We start from the raw sequence: 27,869 nt of genomic DNA, 5'->3' as shown, positions 1-27,869 counted from the left end.
ATGTGTGTATTGTTGTCTGTATCTAGTTGTCTGCAGAGCTCGTATTTGTATAAGATTATTAGGTACTAAAATAGCTTGCTTGACTCACGCGGAAATCTTTCAATATTAAATTGTTTACTATAAAACCCAAAGTAGTAAGCACAGTTATTCGCAATAGAAGTATCATTTGGATGATAATTTATTTATTTTGGAGCTCTGAAGGTTCGGAATACGAGAGTTCATGAAGTCTTAAAAGTAATTTTAAGATTACGTTGAAATAAAAACGTCGCCTAATTAAAAAGTCGTCGCAGTTTAAAAAAAAAAAACTCTGATCATCAGCGGGAGCAAAGTCTAGCGAATAAGGTCAATATAGTTGTCAGTCCGGCATTTTTGGTGCCCCGATTCTTGCCGTGTGAGATCGAGCGTTGTTGCGCAATGGGTGCTCTATCTTTGTTCACTAATCCTGGTCGCTATATGCGAAGTCTGCCCATCGTCTCTTCCAAGCCCAATTCAGTAACAGTTGACAGAGCAGAAGCCATAAGGCTGCAATGGCGGCACGATTCGATAGATGAATAGGTAACGCAAAAACAACAGAAGCAACTATCTTTACTGTCCCTGTTTTTGATCAAACCATTCGGCATTCGTTCGACCGTTCTTTTCACCTTATTCATTTGATTGGAGCAAATAGTTATGGTATTTGGACATACTCCGAACCTGTGTACTAATAATATCTGTGCGCTCCTACGTGTATCAGTTTGGACCATAGCCCTCAATACTTCGACACTCAACTTTCGCAAGAGGTCTTCCATGAAACGCAATTTTAGGCTCAAAATGTCATTTTTGGTCCATGGTAGTAGTAGCTCCTTCAGTTCCAGTAGTGGGCATTTTACCGAATTTAAGGTTTATACGATAAGACGAGTCCGTGGGTGTAGTTCCAAAATAAAATTCACTTCCGTGCACCACTCGAATTTTCTTGTTTCCTAAATCTGTTACTAGAAAACACGGCGATATTGTAAAAATGTACATTGCTTGACACTCAAACGTTGTTTTCTGCCCGACGTAATAGAAGGCACGTATCCAGTTCGCGCTGCATTTGATGCACGTATCGTACTTCAGTCATTTCTTGTAGCGGGCTTATCATCCAATTGACTCAGAGTTGGCGTTACGTTTGATTAGATTTCACCGGTAGGCCGGATAGAAAACACCTCAGTTGAAATCAGAAAGGGACCTCATATTTGTGCAATTAAAGTTTCTCCAATCATTAAATTTTTCAAGTAGTAGATGGCAATATATAAGCAGACGATCAAACTCGTTGGAGCTTTTAAGTGCCAGATGATTCCCCTTTTGCCACAACGTCCAGATGAGAAAACTTGTCAAATCTTTCAAGTACAAGATGGCACTATTCCTTGTCATAATGGTCAGACAACAAAAGTCGCTGTATTAGATAGTGATTTTTAAAATTAATCTGCTTTCTGGAACAATAAAGACAGTAATGTTTATTATTTAGCGTACACCTCTCCTGCTGCTGACAAAAAAAAATCTCGTGTTATATTGTCAATCACACTTTTTTCAGCTTCATTTAACATGTATATTTCCTGTTTTCTGTAATTAGCCATATATGTTTGTTCCTGGAGTATACTATACGTTGAATAGAATTCAGTGACAAGATTAATCTTAATTCTAACACGATAAAGATCTGGCGAACCAAACGATGATGTGCGGGCATTTGTTTGGTGAAAAATATTCTATAGAACTGGCTGTTCTCAACAATGAGGCGCATCCCAAGCACACTGGGCTACCTGTGGATACTGAACGAACCATGAGGTAGATCGTAGGATCTGCGTGCAGTGATATCTGCCTTCAAGAAACTAAAGAGCTCTCCGATAAACATTTGAAAAGGCGTATTTCCATTTGGTCGGTTCTGCCGAGTCCACGATTTACTAGAAACTATGAGTAGATATTGTTTGAGAAATGGTGAGTATGTTATAGGCGTCTGTTTCTTCACGGATGTCCTAAAAATTTTGCACCATCATAGAATGACGTTATACTTGGCACAAACCTGGGACTATTAATAAAATATGCACTTTTATAAAGGCTTAATTTTCGTTAAGGAATTGTTGTACTGGTACATTCTCTCAATGCGACTGCCCAGACTGGTAGCACTAAAATATTTCTCCAGTACGTGAAGGATTCCCTTTGACAACTGAGTGGGTATGGCCTTAGCCTATCTTAGACGTCCTTTGCACGAAGAAAAAACGCACGCAACTTTTATTATGATATTACCGAAACCGAATAGCAGCCACTGCTCCTGGAAAAAGATTTCCTTAGCGTGACAGTTATCTAATACCTGCCGCTGTTTGAGCAGCTTTAGCAATAATGTTTAATAGAGTTATAATCTGTAGGTTTTTGCTTCCCTCTACCATAAGCTTAGATGTCCATAGGTTTATACTATTTCAAAATAGTGTATATAAAGGATATGGCACGCATCAATATACTAAACAAAGCATATATATAACAAACATGTTCATTTTCAAGGAGTGACTAATTGCTTCGTATACTTTTCACTTGTTGAGACCATAATGGTTCAAACTAGTTCAAACTCTCGGAGTCTGGCGGCAGAAAATTCTTTTTGCAGACTCATATACCATGTTTGGGCAGAATTACTGTTTTATTAATATCTGATTTTCAGACACTTTTGCTAATGGTGAACTGTTATGTATCGTTGAAAAATAACCTTTTGTCCTACTAGGCTAATATGCTGGTCCTTAGTTTATTGGAGCCTCAACATCTTATCTCACGTTTGAACTCTGAATGGAACCGAGGGTAAAAGAACAATAGCATTTTCGATACCAATTTTCATTGATACTTTTTCCTTATATTGAAAAAACGTGCATATGCGACACAGGATAGGGACGCTATACATAAGAAAATAAGTGTCTCAAAAAATTACCCTCTTTCAGAAGTTGTTCAAGGCGATACTTGACGAATTTGAAATATCAAGTGCTTAAGTTGATGATGTAATTCCTTTAACGTAACAAGCCACGTTTGAGCAGGATTCTCTCTTCGAGGCTCTTCATCTTAGAATTCGTCCTACCTCGGGTCGTTTTGGCAACCTTGATAAAAGCCTAATAAGAATTGTCGAGACGTTTTGTGATTTGGAAGAAAATGTGGGAAGGAAATTTTCAGCAGTGTAAAATACTTGTATTAGTAAATGAAAATGAGAAAGCAACAAGCAAATATTACATATGTAGTTATATAATATTTTGACTCGAATTCGTTCGTACGTCGTGGTACTACTATCCATTTTCAAATCAATGGAAAACCACAATATACTCGTATGAGAGTGTACACGTATCAAGCGTCGTTAGATCAACTAATCGTTACTTACTAATGATGTAGACAAAAAATCTACATATTAATTTTATGGAATTTAAATTTGTTTGCAAATATTTGGCCGTTCGAAAACTGCCACAGCGTTGGGATATCTGTGTAAAAATGAAAATGTACCTTTATGATTAATTGGCAAATCATCATTCTAGCTCAAATACGTCAAAAGTTATTCAGTTTTAACGTTCACCGAATTTACGTGTATACATATATACACACATAGTACAGAAGTCTATGTAGCTCTTAGAAAATAGTCGACTGAGGTTGTTACAGATACTGCTGCTGCTCGACCTCCACCAGCTGGCTTAAGTGCATACGCTTTTTTACACTTCACCTGCAGCCATAGCGAATTTTAATTGGAACACCAGGCGGAACGGCGGTATAGGCAAAGGACTGCTACCCCAACCCCTAGGCGTTCATTGGAGTCAGGGGCAGAGGTAGTGGCAGTGCCTGCCGTCGCTGCAGCTCTGCCTGCTGTAGCGAGGGCAGCTACAGTAGCTTCTACTCCAGAAGGTTACGTTCCGCAGGCGGCTCTAACAGCACAGACCCTTGCCTCGGCGGCAACTTCTCCAGCAACGGCAGCGGCTATTAGCCTCTGCCGCCTGCGCCTGTTTCTTGGTCTGCGTAAAAGTTTGCGTCTGTTAGCACGTGTGGCTGCGCGTTTGCACATAAAAATGCCTCGTTTGTGAAGAGGCAGCAGCAGCAGCAAAAAAATGGAACAACCCACGCCTGTCTCCCTTACTAGCGGTCGCTTCAGACGTGAATCGACAATGGAGAAGATCCGAACCCCTGCGGAGGACTGTGCCTAAAGCCGTTTCTGTGGGTTCGTGTGCTTCCCATGAGTTCTCTTTATAAAGGGGAAAAGAGAGGAGAGAAGGAGTGGTTTCCATGAGAAACCCCAAAGCCGGCGCTGTGGCTATTTGGCGATTCTCCATTGCGTTTATGTCGGTTCGTTCAAATCATCCTCCAACCGAAAAATCGCCTCCTGTAGTTAAAAGAGCTCAAGTGGGTCCACTACACCGCAGCTCGAGAACGGGCCGCTTAGTTTTGCCGTTTCTTTATGCTGTGTTCTCGGGTCTAGCTGAGTCCAGACCTTCTGGCGGTATTCCATGCTTTTGCACAATGCAACCTCTGAAGCCGTGCGGCTTTAACCTCTCGTCGGTAACTGGCAGTTGAACCCCACTGAGAACTAAAGGCTAAACAGTGCCTGGCTCCTTCAGTATTCTCCCACTGTTACCGTAGCAAGTCTACGGATAGTCACTGTCTCATTAATACTGTGAGCCTAGCGGCTCCGTTCGGCCAACGCCTTTGTATGCAGTTCGTTCTAAACAGCGACCCATTTTTAGTTTAGACCCGGTTTAGGTACACAATTAGATAACAGGCCCATGCAGCAGGCTCGTAGCAGTTTGCAGAAGTTAGTTAGCGCATTTTTTCGTTGTGCCACTGATTGCACAAAGTCATTGGGCAAAAGAGCACCTTGAATAACGCCACAACTATGACCCGAGCGACGGAAGCAGTAACACTAATAATGGGAACTTCGGCGACACCAGCGGCGAATCCAATTAAATAGCACCGCCAGTGATGCCCCTGCTAACAAAACGCCAAAGTGTTCATCTTAAGCTACCAAAATGGTGACAAGAGTGGTCACTGTCCACGACTGAAAAAATATTTCGACGCGCGATTCTCAGACGCCTACCTACTCACGTATGCCCGGCTCGACGTACAGGCGCGTGTCCACCTATGTGAGTAGACGAAGGGCTCGTCGCTTTATTCTGTAAGGATCGCAGAGCGGACTGCAGTGTACTTCAACGGGTGACGGTATTAAGATTGTAAGGCTAATACAAAAAACTAGAAAGGTTAGTAAGCTTTAAGAGGGGAAACTCGTAAACTATACTAACTATACCGCGCCGTTTCGTTTCAAGCGTAACAGGAGTCAAGAAGAATGTGATTATTTCATTTGATGAACTTGGATCATAGGATTTTATGAAAGGTTTGATGTTTTAATGCTTAGCTGTTTCGATGAAAATAGAAAAATAGAGAAAGTGGTAGTTTTTTCTTTTTTGAATATTGCTCCTTGGTAATCTGTATAATTGAGCTCGAACTCATACATTAATTGTCAGTTAGGTAGACAGACAAGATCTACATTTGTGTAGTTTACTAGCGTTTTTTTGTTTGCCCGGTTGATTGACGCAGTCTTTCATTCCAATGTAGTCGTTGTAATAATAATTACGTATCTTTGCTTAGTACCGTAATCTGTTAGCTTTATCGGAAAAGCATTTGTTTCTGTTAAACCTACCGAACACCATAACTAACTTCACCATAGAAAACACCTAACTCGCTGTTTTGGTGCATTGTATTTAGGTCCGTGACATTAACCAGCCGGGTGCCATCGTTCACCATGATTTTGTTTCAGTGTTCTATTCACTATGGCTCCAAGTGAGCCGTAACCATCAAAACAGCGAAAAAGCACTACAAGTTAAATTTGTAACTACGCGTATAAATAAGTAACTTCGAGCAACTACTGGTGCCGCTAGCGGCCGGGTGATTGGCCTTTCTGCAGATTCACTAGAACATAACGCAAGAACTTCGCTTAGGTTTTTAATAGTCAGAGCATGAATATTTACGAAGTTATACGACGTTTACTAAGTACGAATAAGACAGTGGTAAAAAGACCTGCGAGGCGTACGTAACCATCTGAAAAATTAAATACTGTTGTACTACAGTTTTGCGTGAAACAACGTATGGAGAAGCCAGCTCGCCCGTAAAACTTCTACCGCTGGAATTTCAAACATAGAACCGGCATCTTCCCCTATTTCTTTTAAAAGCAACATTCATATCTTACTCGAAATAGCTTTGCTCAGTAGATCACAAGTTAACGATGATTGATCATCTTCTAAAACGTCAAAAACGTTGACAATGTGGGTTCATAATAACTGCCCTGACTAGTAACGCTAGCGGTTCCCGGTGTCGCGAAGTAGACGCAGATTACGTAAAGTGTTACAATTGACGTTGTCGCCGCAGTTACATATGATCGCAATTCCTAGAGTGAGGAACCTCAAAAGTAGAAAGTTACGATCCTCCTGTGCCCAAGGGTCGGCCAAAAAAACGATGAGTTTTTTTCTTTATAACTGACGTGAATAAAGGTAGAGAAAATAAACAGACGGAAACTATACGAATTAAATAATACATAGCCAGCAGCAGGTAGCCACAACGATGCGTAAAATCATACTGTGCTATTTTTAGGAAGTAGACCGCGTCTATTGCTGATAATATACTGAGAAATCAACATAGACCTATAGATCAATGTTCCCCATTGGCTGTTTTAATAATCATATTAAAAATATATGTATGTAATTTAGCAAACTTGATAAATGAGAGATCTGTTTGAAATATGATCATTTAGCAGGAAATCACGTTTCAGATTGACCCCTAGTCCAAGATGCCAACCATCTACGGTGAGCGCTACGCTATCAACGCAGCTTTCAAAAACTGTCTATACAGCCCCTAGATTCCGAAGATGTCTTCTCCAAAATCCTAGGTTTATTTGAAGCCCTATGTTACTCCACTCTGCTATTGCAATAAAAGGATCTTGTAAGTTTCCAATTTCTGTTTTTTTTTTTCTTCGATGACGCAGGGATTCTGATTCACGCGTCTCTATCACCCAGCGTCATATACTACTACTACTTCATCCGTCTGCCTTATTTCGTGGCACTTTTTTTATCACTGAAACCATCAACGTCTTGTGTCCTTATTCGAAACCTAGAGGTTTTCAGTTTGAAAAGGCGTATTTAAACTGTACTAAACATGATCGCCATTATTCTCAAATCGCTAATTATTTGCCGATTATCACGAATTTCAATGACATATATAATCTAGAATGGTACATTATCATATATGTATTATTACCATCATCTCAATTTAGATTCGTTACTACGCGTGCGAACTAATATGGAATTATTCGATACCAGCTAGCTAGCTAGCTAGCTAGCTGGCTAGGACTATTCAACGCTATACGCTTTTAGTTGTTCTAGTTATTTAATTTAATCTACACATGTCACGGTCGGCCATCTCTCAATGTAACAGAGTAGCGAGGCGCCTTTTTTTATGTGAACAAACCTAAAAAGGTAACATAAGAAGTAGGAAAAGCTTTGGAATAACTCCGCTGGGACCTGCGTTTGCATCAAGTCGCGTAGTGATGTTCAATTCTTCAAAGTAGCGAACTACGAATTCTTGTCATAGTTTCCCTCTCAACAGTATCCAGTTCGTAATTATTTATAGCCGTAGATACACCGTGGCACTATGTATAGCCACGCAAAGGTAGGACAGAAAGGAAGGGCATAGAACGTTGAGGGGTAAATCATTTGGGCTCATCCGGAAGTCCAGCGGTGCAGTGGCCGCACGAGATAGTACTAGTCCGACTGTGAGCGATTAGCGATAAGCGTAGTATGCCGCAAGAGGGCACGCCATGAAGCTCTGTAGCGTGGTGATACTTTTGTATTTTCAAAGTAGCACGAGGCTATATCTGGCGGTAGCAAGAGAACAAGCGTTTTTCAGAGGCTCAAATAGTTACACTTCCCTTACTAGTTTCCAAGGTGAACTTACTGCACAACTATGTATTCAGTTATAGTATGCTTGTCTTCTTGTGCGTGTCTGTCCCATTTCACTCGCTTCTGACCATTGTTGCCTGCAGTCTTTTCACAGTACTGCCCGAGACAAAGAACTAGCTGCAAGCAGAAGTTTCGATGACGGTAGCCAACCCGTGGTCGCAACACCATCGATGCCGATGCATGAGTGGTTTTCAGCAACTTACGCAGGAGATAGGCCACATGAACCCTATACTACTTACCTGACTATAGATTTCCATTTAAGACCAATCTTACTTTTTCCCGTCTCTTGGTTTGTCGTTGTATTCGACTAAAGCCGCATGCAATGGGCTTTGTCCGCGACACCGGCACCGACTCAACCACGTAAGGAAGCCATCGATCTGGCACTATTTTAGCTATGACTGAATCGTTGTTAGCAGTCGACACAAGCAGAGATTTGCTGTGCCATACCCCGACCGATGGTTTAGGTATCGTCCGACCCAGCGACGCCATTCCAATAGCCCTCTCAACGATGACGAGACCGTTGTCGGATGTTTGAATTCTTTCGCTCTTCAATCCTACTTGCAGATTCACAGCTTCTCTTAAAGAGAGAAAGCGAGTGGGGAAGAGCGGCGACAAAAGCTAGAGCAAGTTGAGCATCAAAAACGACGCGATTTCCGTTTGCGATTTCCGGAACTATGCCAGCAATGGCAGCAGAAGCGCATTCAACAAATAAAAACTCGAAACGTACACCAGACGGTCGCGGTTGTAGTGCCATGACGACGGTTTCTCTCCCCATTACATAGACAAATACAGATGCGTAGTTAAAGACACTGAGCGTCTTCGAATTTGCAAACACACGCCTTTCGATGGGGTGACTGTAGTATTTAGCGCATATGGATGCACGACGAGTCATGTATCGTGTAGAATTAATTGCGTGTACAAAATGCCCACATTGTGGCATGTTATTCGTGCGCATGCACACACGTTTCTACACCATTATTTAACAATGAGCTAATATTATATACCGCAGTGTATTCAGCTAATGCCTTGCGTAGTGTGTTTGTCTATTTACATAAATGTGTGAGAAGTGTCGATCTGATTAGGAGCACATTGTGCGCAAATCCCTCTTGGAAGCACAGCGGATTTCACAACAGTGTACCAATCATTTTGGGAGAGCATAATGAGTACCTGTACTTTTATGTAATCTGGAAATGTTGATACATGCTCAAGGTGCCCCACCGTCTAATCCAAACTTATTTTGAGTTCAAAACTTCTATGGTGAATAGACAAAATTGCAATTTTGATGATAAACGAAGTGTTACAAATCATGAGTTGTTTCTACTAGATTGTTAAGAGCGTTCGGGAATAAAAACCGGTTATATGGGTATGTCCTGATGTGATAAATAGTCATTTAATAAAGCCACTTGTACATGTCAATAACTACGTAAATAAACAAAATTGCCCACTTGAGGCTACAGAAGTTCAGGTGGAATCGTAAGAACTCGGTTCATACTTCGGAAAGTGACAGCTTACTATCTTAGGTTCCGAATAATTGTAAGTTTTATCACAGTTTAGTGTAATCCTCACAAGCCTAGAAGGCCAATTAGCCCTGCAGGGTTGTGCATCCAAATAAAACCAAATAGACCCATATGAAGCTGTTCGCTTGCTTACTATCGTTTAAGCGAAGACAAATTCTGACTAGATCCTTCGGCATTCTATGCTTGAAACAAACACTACTGAAGAGCAGTAGAGCGATAGACAAACCTAAATCAGTAAAAAACAAATGCAAATTTTTGTTTAATTGACGAACGACCACTGAGTAATACCTGATTAAAATAGATTCCCAAGCATACAAACTATGCTTTGTCTACCGCTACGACATTACGACAGTTGTGTTTATGACGAATAGACAGCCATCTATTATAATTTTATTATATACATATAATATAGATTTCTGTACGACTTAAATGATGTTACCCTTCAGCACCCGTTGTGTGAAGATAGGGCTATTTTCATTTATAGCTCTGCTTATCTATATAAAACACATTCTTAAATATGCTAAAATATATCATAAAAATCATATGTTATTTTCATTCAGCAAAATCAGTCTATTACATTGCCTTTGTTGAATTTTGGCTATAGTATGCTCCCAGCTAAATGTTCGCTTGAAAACCCCGTTCTCTAAAATTCACCGTCCGCATGAGTGCGTTGAGTCCGATACTTTACTACCGTTTAGCGGCCGCCAAAATGGCTTTGACCTTTCTTTCTTGTTTACCGTTTCGCAGTCCCGAAAAACAAGATTTCTAATAGCCTTTTTTTTTGTTTCGCTACGCTATATCCGTACGCCCCACTGTGCAATTCGTATGTTATAGAAAAACGAAAGGAATAAAATACCAATCGGCTGTTTTTAGATCAAACCAAGACTGTTCGGCATAGTGATGATGTCACATGGTGTCGGGAGAAATAACTCTGGTCACCGCTTTTAAGCCGCGGTTCTTTCCGAAACAACAACGAACAACGACAACGTTAGCAGCCTATAACAGCAGTAACGACAGCAGAAAAAACAGCAACGACAATATAGACTTAAAAGCATAGGCCGACAATGTGCTAGGCTACAGAACGACCAGCTTTGGTGTTCCACCGAAACAGGCCATATGGAATGCTTCGTGACTTCTGCCGATGCTGATGTTGATCGTAGCAAACATTCGAGTAGCGGAATTGATTAGTATGAATAGGGTTCGTCTTCGACGATCGACTCTTGATTGTCTTGCCCCCTATGAATGTCCTAGTTCTCGTCTCCGTCTTTTTTGCCTTGACAACCACCGTTTTATCGCCACTCGGTTTTCTATGAACGATATAAAGCAAACGCTGGACTAGGTTTTTCATTTATTGAGGGTTGCTTTCGTAGTTGCAGCTAGTGCACTGGTGCTGACGCCATCTATACTCGTCGATGTAACCTAAACGGAGGCGCCAAAAGACTAGTTGATACCCTCTCTCTTTCTCCTTCGTTTTTTCTGTAGACCAGCTAGTATATTCTTATCGGATGACGTGCGCAATCGAAACAGTTCCTTCTATATTGTAGAATGCGTAAAAGTAAAGGAGAACTTAGGTCAATTTTCGTTGACTATCGAGACGATACGGGGCATTTTCCCACGTTACTAATTTCATATTAGTAGCATAAACGCCCTATAAGTGTCTATGTGAAACATAGCTAGTACCCTTCTTTGGCATATCTGCGCCCAGTTACGGTATATATATAGACGAAAATGTTGTAATTGAAGACAAACAGAATGTAAGAGATGATCTTAATAAACACTTGGACCAAAACTGAGGCCTCTTCGCATAAAAATTCCTGCAATGTTATTACTTTATGTGAACCTCAAGTTGAAGTGTTTCTTTGTATCAGGTGCCTCTTCGCCAGGATCGCTCGGAATCGCCCGTATTGCTTCAGGTCGAATTATAGCTTTGCGACACATCGTTTGAACAAAAGAAAACATACACATTCACGTGCTTTTTGTGTTGAAGGTACCTCAATGACTACATTGGACTCGGAGTATGAGGCATTTAAGCCATTCCTACTATAAATACCCCACACTCTGTCAAATGTTAAACGTGACTTCGTCGACTTGGATTGTGTTGGCAAACCAATTTAGTTTTCATTTTGGAAGCAATTTCCTGCTTCTATAATTACAGTAGTATTTCGCATGGACAAATCAAGCCTCAGAACGCACTTACGATACATTAAGTGCACGAATAGTCGCGCAAATAACCCGAATACACGGATGCATTGATTTCGATATATAACACCTGATCTTCACGAGTCAGGGCATCCATTTTAGGCACTCAAGGAGGGCCGATGTGCATCATAAATCAAGCCACTTAGACCTTAAGTCTTAATATGAGGCTCCTGGATGACGCTGGTAAACCCCATTCCATCCTCAGTTATCCAGCATTTTACAGTCGTATAACTGTAATTAGCTTTAGATTATACCCTCATGTTGAGTACGGCGTGACAAGGTTTTCGGATTCGGCTATCTAGAACAGGCTTTACGCTAGGTCTCTGTTTACCCGAATCTTTTTCGTGCAATATTTGACCCCAAAAATGAAAGCTGCCTAAAACTTTCTAGGCTGCTAAATCGATATATCTGACTTTGTCATTATCGTTCGGTTTCGCCGTTATCGTTACTATTCTAATTACTGCCTGTTCGGGTGGATTCAATTGGCCTTTGTTTTTTGTGGGTATGTTCAATGACAAAACGACCTTTTTTTGTCTCTTTTTCGTCGGAAGGCTTTCCGATTGGGCTAGCGGCAGATGACCTACATACCTACTGGCTGGCAGTGTTACATTTCTGCCTCTGTGACCAGAGCCTGCTGCGCACAGCCCTAATGTACCCTTGCTCGTTCTAAATGCAGCTTTTCTCTGCAAAAAAAAGATTTCTACGGAACCCGCCTCTTTCGTTCTATTTCCTTCCTCTTCTTCTGCGATCCGTATTCTCTGCTTCTAACGGGGCCGGGGTTTGCGCCAGCATTGGCAATGAGAATAGCGGAGAGCGCTGTCCCTCATTATCCAGATTGTGGATCTGTTTGGATGCCTGGCTTGCCTCCCGACTGGTGGAAGTGCTTCGATGCTTACAGTGCTTGCAAGTCGTGGATCTTACGGAATGAAAGAGGGCAAATAGATGGCCAATTAGGGAACAGGTGCCGTTTAGTAAATAGTACGAGCATTTTAGACCGCTTTCGTATATTGAACGGACTCTATATGACCTATCCTGTTTCTTCGGTTGAGGGTGCGCTAATACTGTTACATAGGATATTCTTACGGAACTTAGCAGTTTTTCCATTGTGAAGTTCGACGACGTGCAAATGTTGGATATAAATGAAACCATGAACGCATAATATGTATTTTAAGGAATACCGGTTGGTAATAGTTTGCCTCGATGAATTAAAGGTGACTATTAAGACTACAAAGAAAATTTTACATTTCCCTTTCCCATTTCATTAAATTTTACATATGTTTTTACACACACTCGTTTAGCGGAGGAAGAGATGCATATTTGTTGCAAATAAGCGGGAGCACTGCACAGTTTTTCCGAGTATTAAGTCCAGCCTTAAGGGAATAGTGCTGTTAATGGATGCGGTTCATCTGATTCTGCTTTTCAGATATATTGAGGAATATTTGATACAAGGCTTTTTTACAACTTGTAATTTAGTGATCTTAGTAAAATATTTCATGGAGTAAGAACAACACATGCTGGCTCATTGATTACTCGTTTGAACTACAGATACGGAGAAGAAGAAACGGGTACGGTTTATTCCTTCAAAGCTCCTGAGACGTTCACATGAAATGGAGCTCTGGTGTTACTTGCCCGACAGGATACGACACCTGCGATAAAAGGGTTGCGTTTTGAGTTGTGTCGTCTTACCCTGTGTAGGGGGTGCATCGGTCAAAATTAACGGTACAGAAAGGCTCTTTTCAGTAAAACACATTTAAGGAAGCAGTAAAAATAACGAGAATTCGTTTTGAATATTCATATAGTAATTTAGAATGGATCTCACTGACATATGTACACAGATGTTTTTAAGTTTGGCTTTAGCACTTAGTCAATAAAAATGACCGGCGAAGCCAAAACCATTAACAACTGTTCTCTAAAAATGACAAGCCAGTTCAAATAAAGAAGCTAATACAATATAAAAATGTTCTAGTTGTCATTCTATGACACGACTTTAAAAAAAGAAACGTCAGCAGGGTGTCCTTTGCCCAACATTGGGCAAAAATTCTGAAGCGAAATGCGGTCACTTTCGTCATAGTGATCAAAGCTTTGTTGTTTGAGTACACACAATGCCAAACAATGTTTTATGTTTCATCTTAAGCAAAAAAAATAAGTAAATTGGATCGTGTCAATGTGAAAATTGAAAGATGTCAGAATCGTCTCAAGTGTGTGAAATCAAGATTTAAAAAGAGGTGTAGAACCTAATCCTTAGAAGAAGCGCGTAGTTGATTTCAACACTCGACGCCCTTTGGGCGAATATGCACCGCTGCCAAGCCAGAAGACCTCCAGGCTCATTTATGCGAGATCCTGAACTCGAGCGTATTGCTTGCGTAATATGCCGTAGTGCCTTATTACTACACGTACTAGATGTCTTAGTATCATGAGTAGATTATGGCCTTGGAGGGAATTTTCGATGCTATTGTTTTTTCTGCTTGACTGCAAAGCACGGAATAGAAACCTCTAAGACAGAATTTATGACAAATACATCAAACATATTCCGAAGGTTAGGGGAGAATGCATCATAGTCGTAGCCCTCAAGGGAAAAATCCATATGATCCAAACTCATGAAGAGAAATTTTGAGGAGAAGCCGCGTTTGCAAATTTCTGCACGAATTCAGAATCTCGCATCGCACTGTCAAATAAACAACGTGGACGTTAGTAGATCAATAAGGACGATTTGTAGGGTCTCCAATGGAGAAACGCCACGTCGTTCAGACCGATAGTTCTACCTTGTTTTTATCGACCTGTAACCAGCGATCAACTCCAAATCAAGAAACATAGGATTAACAGAGTTGACATTCAATGAGATCGGATTGTCTTGCTGTTGTTGCTCCCTACTAACAACATTATTTTAAAATCAGATGCGTAACAAGGTTCTACCTCTATGCTTCAAGTCTTACGCCCGGTATTACCGTTAGGCATTCCATCAGACAGACAGCTGGTTTCCGGCAGGAAACAAACTCTGTCTATGCTCGGGTTTGAACCCAAATCAAAACAATCCCTAAGATTAGCCAGGCAAATACGTTAAGCTATGAGGGAGCTCACTATGCCGTGAACGTCCATGTCTAAATATATCAATCGGAGACCAAAACCATAGATTCAAAGAGACGACGCAGCCTCTCAAGCACTTATCCATCCAATATAGGTAGAAAAAACTCTGGTTTTAGTCAACACATCTGCTAGGCTTGATTCTAATAACATCTGAGAGTTTTGTTAATGTGTACCCCAGGGGAAAGGGAGGTTAGCAAAACAACGTTAGTATAGCTTAGTCTGAAAATCGCACCAACTGCTCCTTGCAATATGCAAATAAATTTTCCATAGAAGCGGAGCGCCTAAATTCTAGCAGTAATTGATGCACTTACATCGGCGTCCAGATGACTGGGCTGCAATAGCTTTGCAACAGCCCGAAAGGACGTTTGCGAAGCATTTTCTCTGTGCGAAATAGGAGCAGATCGCATCAACGTAGACAGAGAAGAGATGCAGAGCGATTTGTTGTTTTCCAGACGCTAGAAATTTCTTACATTATTTGTCGGTATACTATTATTACATATGATCGTCATGTAGAAATTAGGATCTTTGCGAAATCTGTGGTGGTATATGGTCATGTGGTACGCACTAGCCGCTTAAATCCCACCGCCTCGATTACCTAATTACAGGAAAAGTCAAGTGAACCTTTAAAAATATTGGTATTATATTTAAAATTTTCTATATATCTTTATTAACTGCGTGAAATAAAGATGGTGTGTTACCAAATCAATGAGTGTTTACTTGCAGACTGTCAATGACCAATCGCAAAGTAGTTGAGTTCGATTTTTCTGTTTTTATTTATTTATAGTGATTGCTTTATTATTTCAATTTCTTTCTACGAACAGTTTCCCTCGAAAAAGCGCGCCCTTGAAAGAAGTCTCATTGCATTGCCATAGTCTGTCTGTGGCGCTGCTGCCTGTACCTGCTGATATTATTGGTTGATGCGAAGTGCGATGCTTATTCGCTGTTTCCATTTTGCGCCCCGTGGCCCCCTATCACGTTCAGCCTCTTACTGCGCTTATTTTCTTTCGGTCATCATTTACTAAACGAAAACGAAAGCCGTCATAAACACTGAGGAAGCGAAACAAACGTGGAAGTCTCTGCCGCGCAACCATGTTACACACATTGGGAACCGATACGTCGGCTTTCCTAAACTCATCTAGGGTGGCCTTCTGCCCCTCTCCGATGCTAGAACCGCTTTGGAAGTCGCGTTCCCGAATTTGCCAAACGCCGTTCGTTGTTCCATTGTAAACCGGCATTCTGCCATAGATACCGCCTCGTGCTACTCTTCCCGTTAGTTCTCTTCGCTCACTCGGTGAACGACAAACATGACTGCGTTCAGCCCCGACGGCCAGTCTGCGCCGTTTCGCTGTTCGCTTTGCTCCTCCGGTAAACGTTCCGTAGCATCATTTTTGCTAATCGATTCTTGGGCACAATAATCTTTTGTTCCTTTTATCAAAAATAATGGGTCAGATGGCATTTATTCAAAACAGCAATCTCCGTGTTAACAGCCGTTGCACAAAGCCTGAATCAGTACTACCAGCAGCAGTTATCGGAGTAAGCGCACGATATGAGGCCAGACGTAGACTCCGGCAAGGCACACGAACTGTTATCGTTACACGACGACGTTTGCGGCACAATGGCCTTGCGACGGAGGTACACGACCGGAGCCATGAGAAGGTGGAAGACAACGGGTCCGCGCGCCGGTCGAAGGACGAAAGAACACGCATCGGGGGAACGGCATCGAACGTTGGCAACGATCGAGCTAATTATTTGTCGTGGTTTTCAGAGGAGGCGTCACGCATCTCAGAAATCGAGGCACTATCGTCCGCATCGGCCACAGCTAGCCAGTGAACTAAGCGAACGCATTCTGATACGAGAAAAGGTATAGATCGTTATATTTTTCGCTAGATGTGTTAACCGAGGTAACTATCAGTGCCGTGTTTTGTAGCATAAGCCTCGCGTTTAAAAAGGCGTGGGAACCAGCGTTCTTAAAAGGCAACCATATACCGTATATGGAAATAGACGTTATTACGCTATATTTGCACACGTTTGGTTCAGTGTGACTATCGTCACAAAGGAACGGCGACTACAGTATATTGAGTGTATCATACGCTTTATCATACGTGCTTTATTCTATGAAAATTTATGTTGATGGCGTCGACTGTAGAAACTAGCCGCCGATAGCGTTTGGATTAGCTGAGTGACAAAGTTGGTCAATGGCCCGAGTAAGATGCCTATTGAAATGACAAGCGACTGGTAAAAATTAATGGTAACGCCATATCTAACGAATACTAAAATTTCTTTTTTTCTAGGTTTATTGCCGCTTTATACTGCTGGTACAGTGCGTCCCTTTATTTTACTGTAGCAATCTGATTAAATAATGATGATAGTGAATGTGGAGAACGCTTGAAGCTCTTTGAAGATAGCGTCTTTGTCAACCTTTTGTGAGATCGTACGGCTGCCGCCAGTAGCGTCCTTCCGTTTCGGCCACTGCTGCGTTATAAAACAGCCAACAACAGGATTCCGTGCAGGTACAGTGTTGTTAATGGGTATTATATTTGAACCTACAGCGATCCAATCTTACTCTTATTTTGTTATCCTGTATGTAATTCATCCTGAGACATAGGCAAAGTCCTGCTTAACTTCTCGGAGGTATGGCATGAACGAAATTTCACAAGGAGGTATTATAGTATTTTTTAAACGCGGTCGTATCATAGGTAAAATTAGCCTGTTGATAGAAGCCAAAATGTCGTGAAAGGAAAACGGCTCGAAACCGAACATACTAAGAATGAAAAAAGGTGCTTTTTTATTGGTACATACTGTAAGTTCTGGGCTCATTAAAGTTTCGGGTCCAGTTTGTTTTGCTAAATTGTTGTAGATAGAGATAAAACCTTGAGCTCAAAATGTTGCAGCTTTCAAGCCGCTTTGAAAAGCAAAAGAAACAAAAACACACCATTTCAGAACACTAGAAATTTAAGGATGAAAGAATATATGACGCATAGTTTCGATAAGGTCTTTGAAAAGCGTGATAACATTGTACATGTGCGTATAGTTCGAGTCTAGAGCTCAAACATTTTCAATAGACTGATTACAGGATGTTACACATTGATTATTTGAAAGGAGTTGTCAAACGGTTTCGATAGCAGCTTTTACTGGCTATTATGACATCAGATCACCTGCGCATTTATGAGCTTTGGATCGACTTACCTCACACAACAGCCATTTACTGACGAAGTCGGAATACCAAGCAGAGCATGGCAGAAATCGAGCCGTCGTCTTCATTCAAATAAGTTTGCTTGCATAAGCTATTGTAGAGTGAAGAACCATCTGAGTGCTAGCGGAAAGCCTTCCCACTTTGCGGAATACGTATCTGGAACCGTAAAAATTCGAGTAGCAATTAGGAACGAGCAAAGCACAACCGCCTCGTGGGTAGTAACTACTCTAGCCTTCGTGGGTGATAATTCTGAATGGGGAATTTTTATGCAATCGCGACTTAAGGAGGCTGGTTAACAAGTACAGAACGTACGGCAACACAGACTATACATCTGTGCAAACTGTTGTAGCTATCATTTGCGATGGCTCATACGAAATAACCGTAAAATCTGGTTGTCGCGGAGAGCAGCGAGACATGTCTTTTGTAACCAATACGTCGCTTCTCTGCCCAGGGCTGTTTTTTTCCCGGAGCCTAATCCTCTATCCATGGGACTCACTAAGAATGGATGTATGCCCGTGCATGAACGAATTACTATGCGCTATACCTGAAGGCTGCTACATACATGAAGCACAGAGTTGCTGAAAAAGATGCATTGCTTATAACATATATAGCTGAAAAGGCGCGGGTTTTTGACAAGTCAAAGGCGCAGCTTTGTATGTGTTCCGTTTCTTGCTTTATTAATATACGATACACAGCATCCACTTCATATTCTATTGTGCATAGTATAATCCTATCAGGTTTATGGAGCTTATGTTCTAGGGCAGTATGTAATGTTCTTGTGCAGACTGATTACTAACGTGCTATTCACCGTCTCGTTTACCTATGCGCTTGCCTCGTGTCGCCACACAAATCTCAGCTTTCAACTCAACCAGTGCCCGAGTAGCCTCCACCATTTGGCTCCTGAATAGGACCTTTGGTATGGTCTTTGGCTCCGTGGGCACGCTACGTGACATGAGGCAGCTAACAAACCCAGGATCACGACAAGGACCAATTACTTTTGAAACTGTTCTGTCCGAGTAACCTTCTATGTTAGAATATATACTATGTTACGTTGCAGTTAAAAGGAGGGTGATAGGCAGATAGGTAAGTCAGCAGCCAACGATGTCACAGGCTAGTAAACCGGATCGTGTGGGGTCATCTGGCCTGCCAAAACAGGAATGGGTTAAGAGGCTAGGCTCAGTGGATGATTCCATCCTCATTCAGTCCGACCTACGAATAGGTCGATGAACGTCTGATCACAAATAAGCAGTACCTCAAGTGCATATGAATGCCGTGTATCACGTACTCACCGATCAGAGACTCGATACTTGCAACTTATCGTATGATGTGTTGCTTAAAACTTTCAGATATCGCTAATCAATGGTTCGCCATCATAAGCAGGGTAAATGCAAGGTGAAGAATCGTCACCATTATGGTAAGTAAGGTTGATGAATATCATATCATGCAAGCTACAAGGATCGATTTAGTATGAAACCCTAAATTTTGACATTTACACAGTTGCTCTCATGTTGAACGTGAAATTGTGCACCAGAGATGAAAAAACGGAGGGGCATTAAGGCGCTCAAAAACATAAAGGAATCGTAGGGCCCTCTTCAAAAGGGCTAACTTCTTTAGGAGCATTTCATAATATATAGCTATGTAGGTGTATCAGGACTGCCGAGATATGGAGAGTGGACACTCTTGAGAATGTTCACTGATGCCAAGAGATTTGCTCGTCAAGTGGTTAGTATTTATTTTCAACTATAGAAACCCGAACAAGGATTTGCTATCAGCAGAAATTACAGTTTTAGTCTAGAACTGAAGTATATTCTGACACTCCACACTACAATAGGTTCTGTACGACTCGACTGCTCGTTTGTTCTGGGCGACATCTGACGCTTTCCCGTATACTCTGCTCGTCGTCGTAACGGAGGAAACAAGCGAAACGTTGTACTCTGAGTCTCCCTAGACGGGATAAAAGGTCATAAACGGGGTAAAAGGTTTTTTCGGCGTGTGACGATTATAGGCTATTCCAGTGGTTGATAGTAGTGACAGCAATGATAGTTAGTTAGATATCTGCAATATTTACTACGTGGCAGCCATCATACTTAGAGATGCTGAAAATGTTCCCATGTACGAATACACCAAACGGAATTTCTTGCCCTTAACGATATCTGTGCGTTAACTCTCAATTACTAATGTATTAAAAAAATCGTTGCAGTCGCTTGTCCTCAAAGCAAGTCAATGGGTTGGATACTGCATGCCGCCTGTCAATGCTTAATACAGACAAGGAAAAAAAACAGACTTATTAGCTAGCGTACATTAAACGAATCCGGAAATTTTGGCTCTGTATAGAATAGCTAATTTTACGAACATCTTTTTTCACTTTAGATAAAAAACTTTTTAAATAAAAAACGATCTTTCAATACTAGTCCTAGACGAATAGCGAGACCATGTTGATTCTCACCACATAAAGCTAAAGACAGTTAAGTAATTAACACAAGGAATTTGTATTCATTTTTGAATTTTGATGTAAACAAAATCCTACTTTTTTGCAGACGTTCTCACGCGTATACATGAACATAATTATCTAAACGATATCACAGTACAACTAAAATTTTTATCAATTAGGAAGAATGACGGTGCACCTTTAAAAAAAGGACTTGCTGCCCTAATGACCCCAACAAATGCAAAGAAGAATTGTACTGCATTTAAATATGGCTCGTTATCAAATCTATTTTTATTGAAATAGCCCCGCTTTTCTCGTTTCAAGAGATGGCATCTGGAAAGAAAGGCTTAAGTGCAACTGCTGATTTCTTATTCATTTCTGGCAAATTTCCAGGGGATGGGGAATGCACCTGGTGCTGGCTTGCTCTATCGCCTTGTCTGGTTTCGACAGTTATGACCTTAACCAGGACTCCACCCAGGAGATCGGCATTCTATTGACACTACATTGAAACAAGCTTGCTCTTAATAGCTCGGCCCTTCTTTGCGGTTCGGATTTTGAGGCTTACCAAAAACAAGATGTGGATAACCTCTACCTTAGGCCGATTCGAATCGTTCGATGCACAGTAACATCTACAAATCACCGTACATTTACGGTTGTATTTATTTGAGTGATTTGTATAATGTGATTTTAAAATTTGCGTCATTCTGTGTAAAAGCTTGAACATGTTTTGTTATTTTTACGTGTTGATGATACATAGCCCTCAATATTGACAATTTTTGTCTTCAAATGGTGGCAGCTTATGCGTCCTTCTTACCCAGTCGAAGAGAGGGTAGTACCAGGACGGTGTAGATTATAGCCTAATGTATATCCCGAGCCGTTTACACACCCAATACACATAGACATAAGCAACATTCTAGATACATCATTTACACAAGGAGCGTACGCTGCACGACCCTTTGCGAGAACTGCTGAGGTACAATCGCATAATTCAACAGTTATTGGACTGTTTCCGAGTAACCAGTCAATCCCCCGCACTCTCCTTGTGTCTGTCTCTTTCGTACATCTTCTCGCCGTGGCCTGGAAGTGTTAATGTTTGTGACAGACAGCCCAAGGCCATGATTCTGACCAGATCACAGGCCACTGTCATGGACGAATTCCAGATAGTGGTCATTTCGCAACGCGGCCTTTAGCTACTGCCTACCTGCCTGCCTTCCTGCACCCAAAATTCGAGACGTGAAAGAGATGAATGACCTGCACATACTAACCACTCATCGTCCTAACCGATGCGTTACACTTAGATCGGGGCACAGTTTTCAAATTTGGTACAATGTAGATTCAATTTATGTCAATGACAACGGAGATTGCTAGCAGTCTCCTGCCGTCCGCCGTCATACGTTGACGTCCATCGATCGAATGGAAAGTACACGGCTGGTTGTCTTTGAAATCAGACTTACAGAGCCGACTACACTCACTCTGTATAAAAATGGCTCCGTAAAAATGAGTAACGCGAGACAGAGAAAAGCATACGCCCAAATCAAGCGTTGATCGCTACCTGAGGGGAAATATAATATGGCTTATAGTTGCACTCATCCAACGAATGCGATAATGGGGAGTCACTAATGCGACGGCCAGCAGTCAAATCTGTCAGTGCAATATCAGTAGAGCTGATAATTTGTACATGTGTAATTAAACAGATTGAACCTGGAGCGGTCTGAATCTTCAACAGCCGACTCGGATTCTTCCCATTGTATTAGTCAGATATTATTACTTTGTTTTGAACAGATTTCCGCAATAGGCATACGTACAAAATTTCCCATCTTTGCAAGCAACCTGCTTTTTTCGAGTGCGGCGCCACCTTTGGAAAAAAATTATTGCCATTGTCGTTTCCTCGATACGTGTTTCTTTTGCTTCGACCTACAATATCACTTACTATCGTTAACTGAAACTAGTATCCTGCTAAGGTTAGTCGGTTTAATTTCTATAGGCATGGGAGTTCAGATTGAACTATCGTTCACATGTCCTCATTTAAGCTAGATATCATTTTGTCGTAATACAGTTTACTAAAAGTCGGTGTACGTCGAAAGGAAATGCAGGTTTTTTCAACATCATGCACAGCAAGTGCGTCGCTATTGATAGATGAGAGATGTCCCGGTAAAGCGTGGCAGGAAGGCAACGATAAAATACGACGACGGAGCACGATCATCGATAAAGGTAACTTAACCCCTCTAAAAAAAGGCTTGACGGCGACATTGCAATGACTGTGGGTAGTCGTGAGAGTAGAGAGAAGTTTGGAAATCTAAAACAGGATAGTCGGGGGTTTAAGATGGATGGCTTGCACCTAGATGCCGACGTGATAGAGTAAGAGAATGACAAAAAGAGGCCTGAATCAGACGCAAAGGGTCCTCCTCTCGCAACACTTCCGTTAATGAAAACATCAACCATGGCGGACACCCCAGCTTACTCGAGGCAGTAGAGTACAGGCTATGGAGGAGGAGGACTGAACGAGGCTCAAAGGAGTGAGAAGTTCCCCTTTCCAACGGGTCGTAAGTATCGTTAAAAAGCCTTAAGGTCAATACTATTGATGAGTTCTGTAGATAAACAAATCTAAACGTAGCTAGCCATACTGTTCAATCTCGTCAATTATTGATTCATTGACTGATCGGATCTGCAACCGAAATATGTGCAAAGTATATAACATGTACCTGAACCGATCGCCATCATTTATACTTGAACGTCTACGACCAGCCAGTCTCTAAGTCGCTATACATGCTGTATTTGCAAAGTCTAATGTGAGCTTACATGGCAACTCAGGCACATATACGGCTGTATCTAATATATGATATTGGGACCCGTGGCTAACGTATGACTGGGACATTCCACGCTAACCGCAGTGGAAGGTCCTGAGCTGTTTTGTCCCCTCTGTTTCTGGCACTCTTTCGTTGGTTAGTCCTTTCAATTTGTCCTTTATCAGACTTCGTTCTAAAAGAGGTGCTCTGATGTGACTTTATCTCGTAAACTTCAAAATTCTCTTCTTCTGGATGCATCCTCATCGGTGCCTGAATTTCTAAAAGGCATTGAACTGACCTCAACGTACGGAATGTTAGCACTAATCTCTATTCTCAACACCATAGTCTTATGAACAGGTGTCATTCAAAAGGTAAGTAGTTAACAGTCATCGTTGAAAGGCGTAGAATGTCGGCAAGTTCCTCTAGCTAGCGCGATTTGTCAACCCTTGATTTTTGTGTAATATTTTCATTAAAAATATTTTTTTAACATGTTGCATTAAGAAGCGTATTAGCTTTTTGTAGCGTCGAATTGGCGCAGACATCCTGGCTCTGAACAGGGGTGCCATAAGTCGTCGCTAAATCATTTTTGTCGTATCATATAATTATCGTTTGCTTTTTTCTTCTAATAAGACCTGCTGCGGTTTAAGTAACGCGCAGGAACGTATACGATAGTTTCTAATAACAGCTTGTGAGTTCCGAGCAAGCGTCTCTCTTTTCGTTTAGGTAACACGTATGCTAATGGAACGTGTCCTTCTCGCTGTGTTGCGACACAGATACTCAGGTACTTCGAATGCGAATCTCGTTGCATGGAATGTTATTTGTCCGTATGCGTGTTTCGTGTGTTTTGTTATTTACTTTTATTCTACTAGCACCTGTTGTCCTAAGCATAATAATTCTGTTTTGTTTTGTTTTTTATTGCTACACTTCTGATAGAAAGAAAAGGACCAGTTTAGAGCGTAACAGATTTAAGCACATTGCTGTTCGAAGCAGTGTCAAGCGACAGAATAGGACGTGAAACACGAAATACTTAGAGTCAAGCATACAATCATAGGCCAGGCCTAGCATTAATTCCGAGGCACAGATAGTGACCAGATAATATTCTTGTAACAGCCAAAGCTGACTTAGAGAGCCATCGAAAGCTCTCCCTTTCACCCTTGTCGCTCTGAGCTTTTATACTCAGAAATCTAAGCTTGCAAACGCAGCGCAAAAACTTAGCGTCTGTGCTATGACTTCGTTTATATCCGACAAGGTCGCAGCGTCTCGATGTACCTAGACACTTGGCCGTACCAGCTGCTTATGTGTTTCCGTTGTGTGTGCAGTTTCCGTGTGTGTTTTTGTATGTTATCTGCGTACTGTTGTGACTTAGTCTGGTCGACGATGGAAACTGCATGCGAAAAAAAGGATAGCTGATGGTAATGTTGTGTGTAATAATGAGCTATGGCTGCCAGGGATGAAGCTGACAGACGAACTATTGCACCGGCTCCGATTCAGTGAACTAACCAAGTAAAATCAATCGCGTGGAACAGTCTCTTTCAAGCACGTGGGTGACGTACCATTAAATCTTGCTTTACTTAGATGGCTGTTGTACATACATGCGTATATGTTAGCATATGTAGTGGACGATGAAGCGCTTCCAGCACAGCGGGACATGGCAGAACACATGGTACATAGAACAGAATGTGTAAATGAAACACTTACCATTAACATGGCTAGTTCTAATACCGAAACAGATTAAGTTGTGACTACTCGTTTCAAAGTAAGTTCCATCTAAGCTACCGCACAAATAGATACAAATACAATAAGGCACTAAATGAATTTTAGCATTAGTTTCAATTGTCAGTCGTTGTTTTTGTCTTCACATTGGTAATAAATTGTTGCCACTGAAACACCGTCATTATGGAAGACGTCTATAAGGGCAAATGAATATTACAACAGTTATCTACTGCTGCCATTGAGTTATACAGCTCTCGTATAAATTTATAGCTACACGTATAATTGATGCTCTTTTTCGTCCCTTCTATATGTTACTCGAACTGTATGCCACTTTAGCTACATAGGTTTTACAGAAGCTTTTTTTTTGATACTTAACGATAGGTGGCTTCACCTTCTCGTTCATCTTTCTAATAATGATTTCAATAGCAGTATAAAGAAGACGAAAGGGTTTATTCCTGGTAGTGATACATATTAAATCTCTAATTGACGATGAGCCTAGTGGAAAGCTGTATTGCTTAGTTCTAATGGAGCATCCAACGATGACTCCTGCCGACAGACAATTATTCCAACCGTGTTCAATCGATTTTTTAGGCCGATCGTTAGGTCTATCAGAAGATGGCAAATCAATGTATCGGACATATTGACAGAATTTCGAAATCTAAGCTGGTCAGTCTAAGAACCAACCAGTCTAAGAGGAAGTGAGCTTCACGATAAAAGCTACACGCACAGATCTATATGCGTTTATATATCTACAAGTATTTATATATTGCGGTAGATAACTAACAGACATCTTAATTTTTTCTAAAGCAAAAAAATGTGTTGTCGCTTTTTTCGATCATGCCAATGATTGCGCGGCCATTGAGTAGCATCACAACAATTGCACCAAAATTTTACGTCACGAACTAGTTTCACAGGGATTAGACTTCCAATAAACTGAAGTTTTTCGTAGAGCACGCACAATGACTACTTTAATTTCCAAGAACAAGTAGCAGTTCCGTCATCTTTATCGTTTCGTCAAGAGCAAATGCTACGACATTGAAACCGGCCAAATGAGAACTACTTCAGTAAAAGAAGTTCAAGCTACTCTACAAAAGAAGACCACCAAAAATGACACAAAAAAAAGGTAATATCTGTTCCCCAGGACTAAGCATGAATGGTTTGCTTTCGCTCCCATTTATGCCTGCAGCTTTCTGCAGCGATTGGTACCTAGGCTCCAACTTTACTACACTCTGTAATTACTACACGATGCTAGCATATGCTTCGTCTTCAGTTGATTCCTGTTGACATGTTCGTGTGCAGTCTATACTTACTCTAAGCAGAACCCGGCAACTCTCATTAAGCATACTACTTGTCGTTTGTCGAGTTTTCCTGTTCAGAAAGATTTCTCCTCGATAACACCGCCGAGGAGAAATCTCTGGAGACACAGAAGAACGATGTAAATTGACGGAGATCTTTAAAATTCCTTGCAGGGGGCAAACACTCAGACCGTTTGAATCGGTTTTGTCCTCTATCTTTCTCATCTCCTTGTTCGCTGTTTCTTTCCCTCTCGCTAGACTTCGCTGTTCTAGTTGAATATAGCATTGAAATGACGAGTTGTCTTTGTTTGCTTCGTCAGCTTGCTGGGCAACTAGCTTGCAGGCGAATACGCCAATAGGTCTTGCTGCTACTTCTGCAAAGCCTTAGTAGAGCCTCTCATGTGCATGTTTGTATCTGCAAACGTCGATGTACGCACGTCACTGCTTAGGAGGGCTTTCGATTACGAAGTCAGCGACGTTCCCCGATCCACGCTCGTTCCGTCCGTATGTCCCAGAACAGCCCGCAGCATCACTTGCAAACAAGCGCTAGCTCGACCTTCTTACCTGTCTCGCTGTTGCCGCCTGCGGAGCTGTTTTCGTATGCATAAAAACTACACACAGAGTTGTGCATATTCATGACTGCGCGTCAGGCTATATAACAGCGACGACAGGACGACGAGGGCTCCGTTAGCGGCGGTGATGCCGCCGTTAGGTCAGGCCATCAAGGTAAACTGATTAGATCGTAACGAAAAGCTGACTATTCTATAAGTTAGCCGTATGATAATGTACACAGAATGTCGGTGAGCTGAGATGGAAAAATATTAGCGAGATTGATTATTATAACGTAGCGCGGCTAGGTAAATGTTATAGGGAGAGAGGATATGACAAAAATTGATAACGCTTATTCCGCACGATCGCTCGCGTAGTAATATTTGATCGCGAAACTGTTAATATTCCAATTTACTCAACGTTTTACTGCTCGAATTATTTCCCTTGCTTGCATTTAATTCGAAACGCACTCCTACATCTTGTCCTAAACCACACAATACATCTGAGTGCCTTAACTTAAAGTAATTTATATATGAAGGAATAATAATAATATGGCGAGTAATTTATTAACTAGATTAGCTTCACCAAAAAAATACGGATAACTATAAGTGAAAGCTTACTTCGATCGCCTGTGACTATTCCCAGTCAATACTCCTGCTGTTTTAAACAAGTAGATTCTTAAGTGTTCTACATAGCTACTCTGTATAGCGTTACATAAATGATTATATTAATCTTCGTGTATAGCCTAGGACTCTACTCAAAAGTAAGATTAATCCAAGGCAAAGAGGAAATTCGGCAATGCACTCTTTCTCTCCTTGGAAAGGGGTTGAAGATAAAGTAAATGGTTCCATTGTAATGCTGTGGTAGCATGCTGCTACTATTTGAACTTTGCATATGGAAACGATCGAGTGTCATACTATTTTGCTATGACCGCTCGTTATCTAGCTGGACCCGAACCAGTACTGGCTTAGTTAAGTATCGCCTCAGACGACCGCTTCATCCAACACAAAATTAAGTGAGACTGGGCTTAATTTACGATCGAGATCGTCACGTGTTTTTAGATTCAATAGACAAACACGTTACCACTGTAGTGTGTTTTTTTATTATCACTGGGTGTATTCTATATTTCTCT

General features: G+C 41.3%; 2 long non-coding RNA genes across 9 annotated transcripts in view; one reads left to right on the top strand and one right to left on the bottom strand.

The window, feature by feature from the left end:
- The window catches only part of LOC147757482 (uncharacterized), a 70,558-nt gene extending 43,561 nt beyond the window's left edge, over window positions 1-26,997 (bottom strand). For 2 of the 8 annotated variants that reach the window (XR_015321123.1, XR_015321127.1), the window contains exons 1-2: window positions 24,734-26,996; window positions 17,960-18,122 (exon numbers count right to left, since the gene is read on the bottom strand). This is a non-coding gene — a long non-coding RNA (uncharacterized LOC147757482). Of the gene's footprint in view, window positions 1-11,713; window positions 13,336-16,480; window positions 16,620-17,106; window positions 17,246-17,959; window positions 18,123-24,680 lie in introns of those variants that run through there. The other 6 variants (XR_015321128.1, XR_015321126.1, XR_015321125.1 and 3 more) reach the window with 6 other exon arrangements.
- LOC147757483 (uncharacterized) lies at window positions 16,496-21,778 on the top strand. The gene is made up of 4 exons (XR_015321130.1): window positions 16,496-16,634; window positions 17,065-17,283; window positions 19,313-19,380; window positions 20,788-21,778. It is a non-coding gene; the product is annotated as an uncharacterized LOC147757483 (long non-coding RNA).
- Window positions 26,998-27,869: the final 872 nt, after the last annotated feature.

Source organism: Varroa destructor, unplaced genomic scaffold, assembly GCF_002443255.2.
Source record: "Varroa destructor unplaced genomic scaffold, Vdes_3.0 BEIS01000002.1, whole genome shotgun sequence".
Taxonomy (NCBI): Eukaryota; Metazoa; Arthropoda; class Arachnida; order Mesostigmata; family Varroidae; genus Varroa; species Varroa destructor.
Note: the sequence above shows the minus strand (reverse complement) of the source record. Positions and strands in the feature narration are given on the sequence as shown.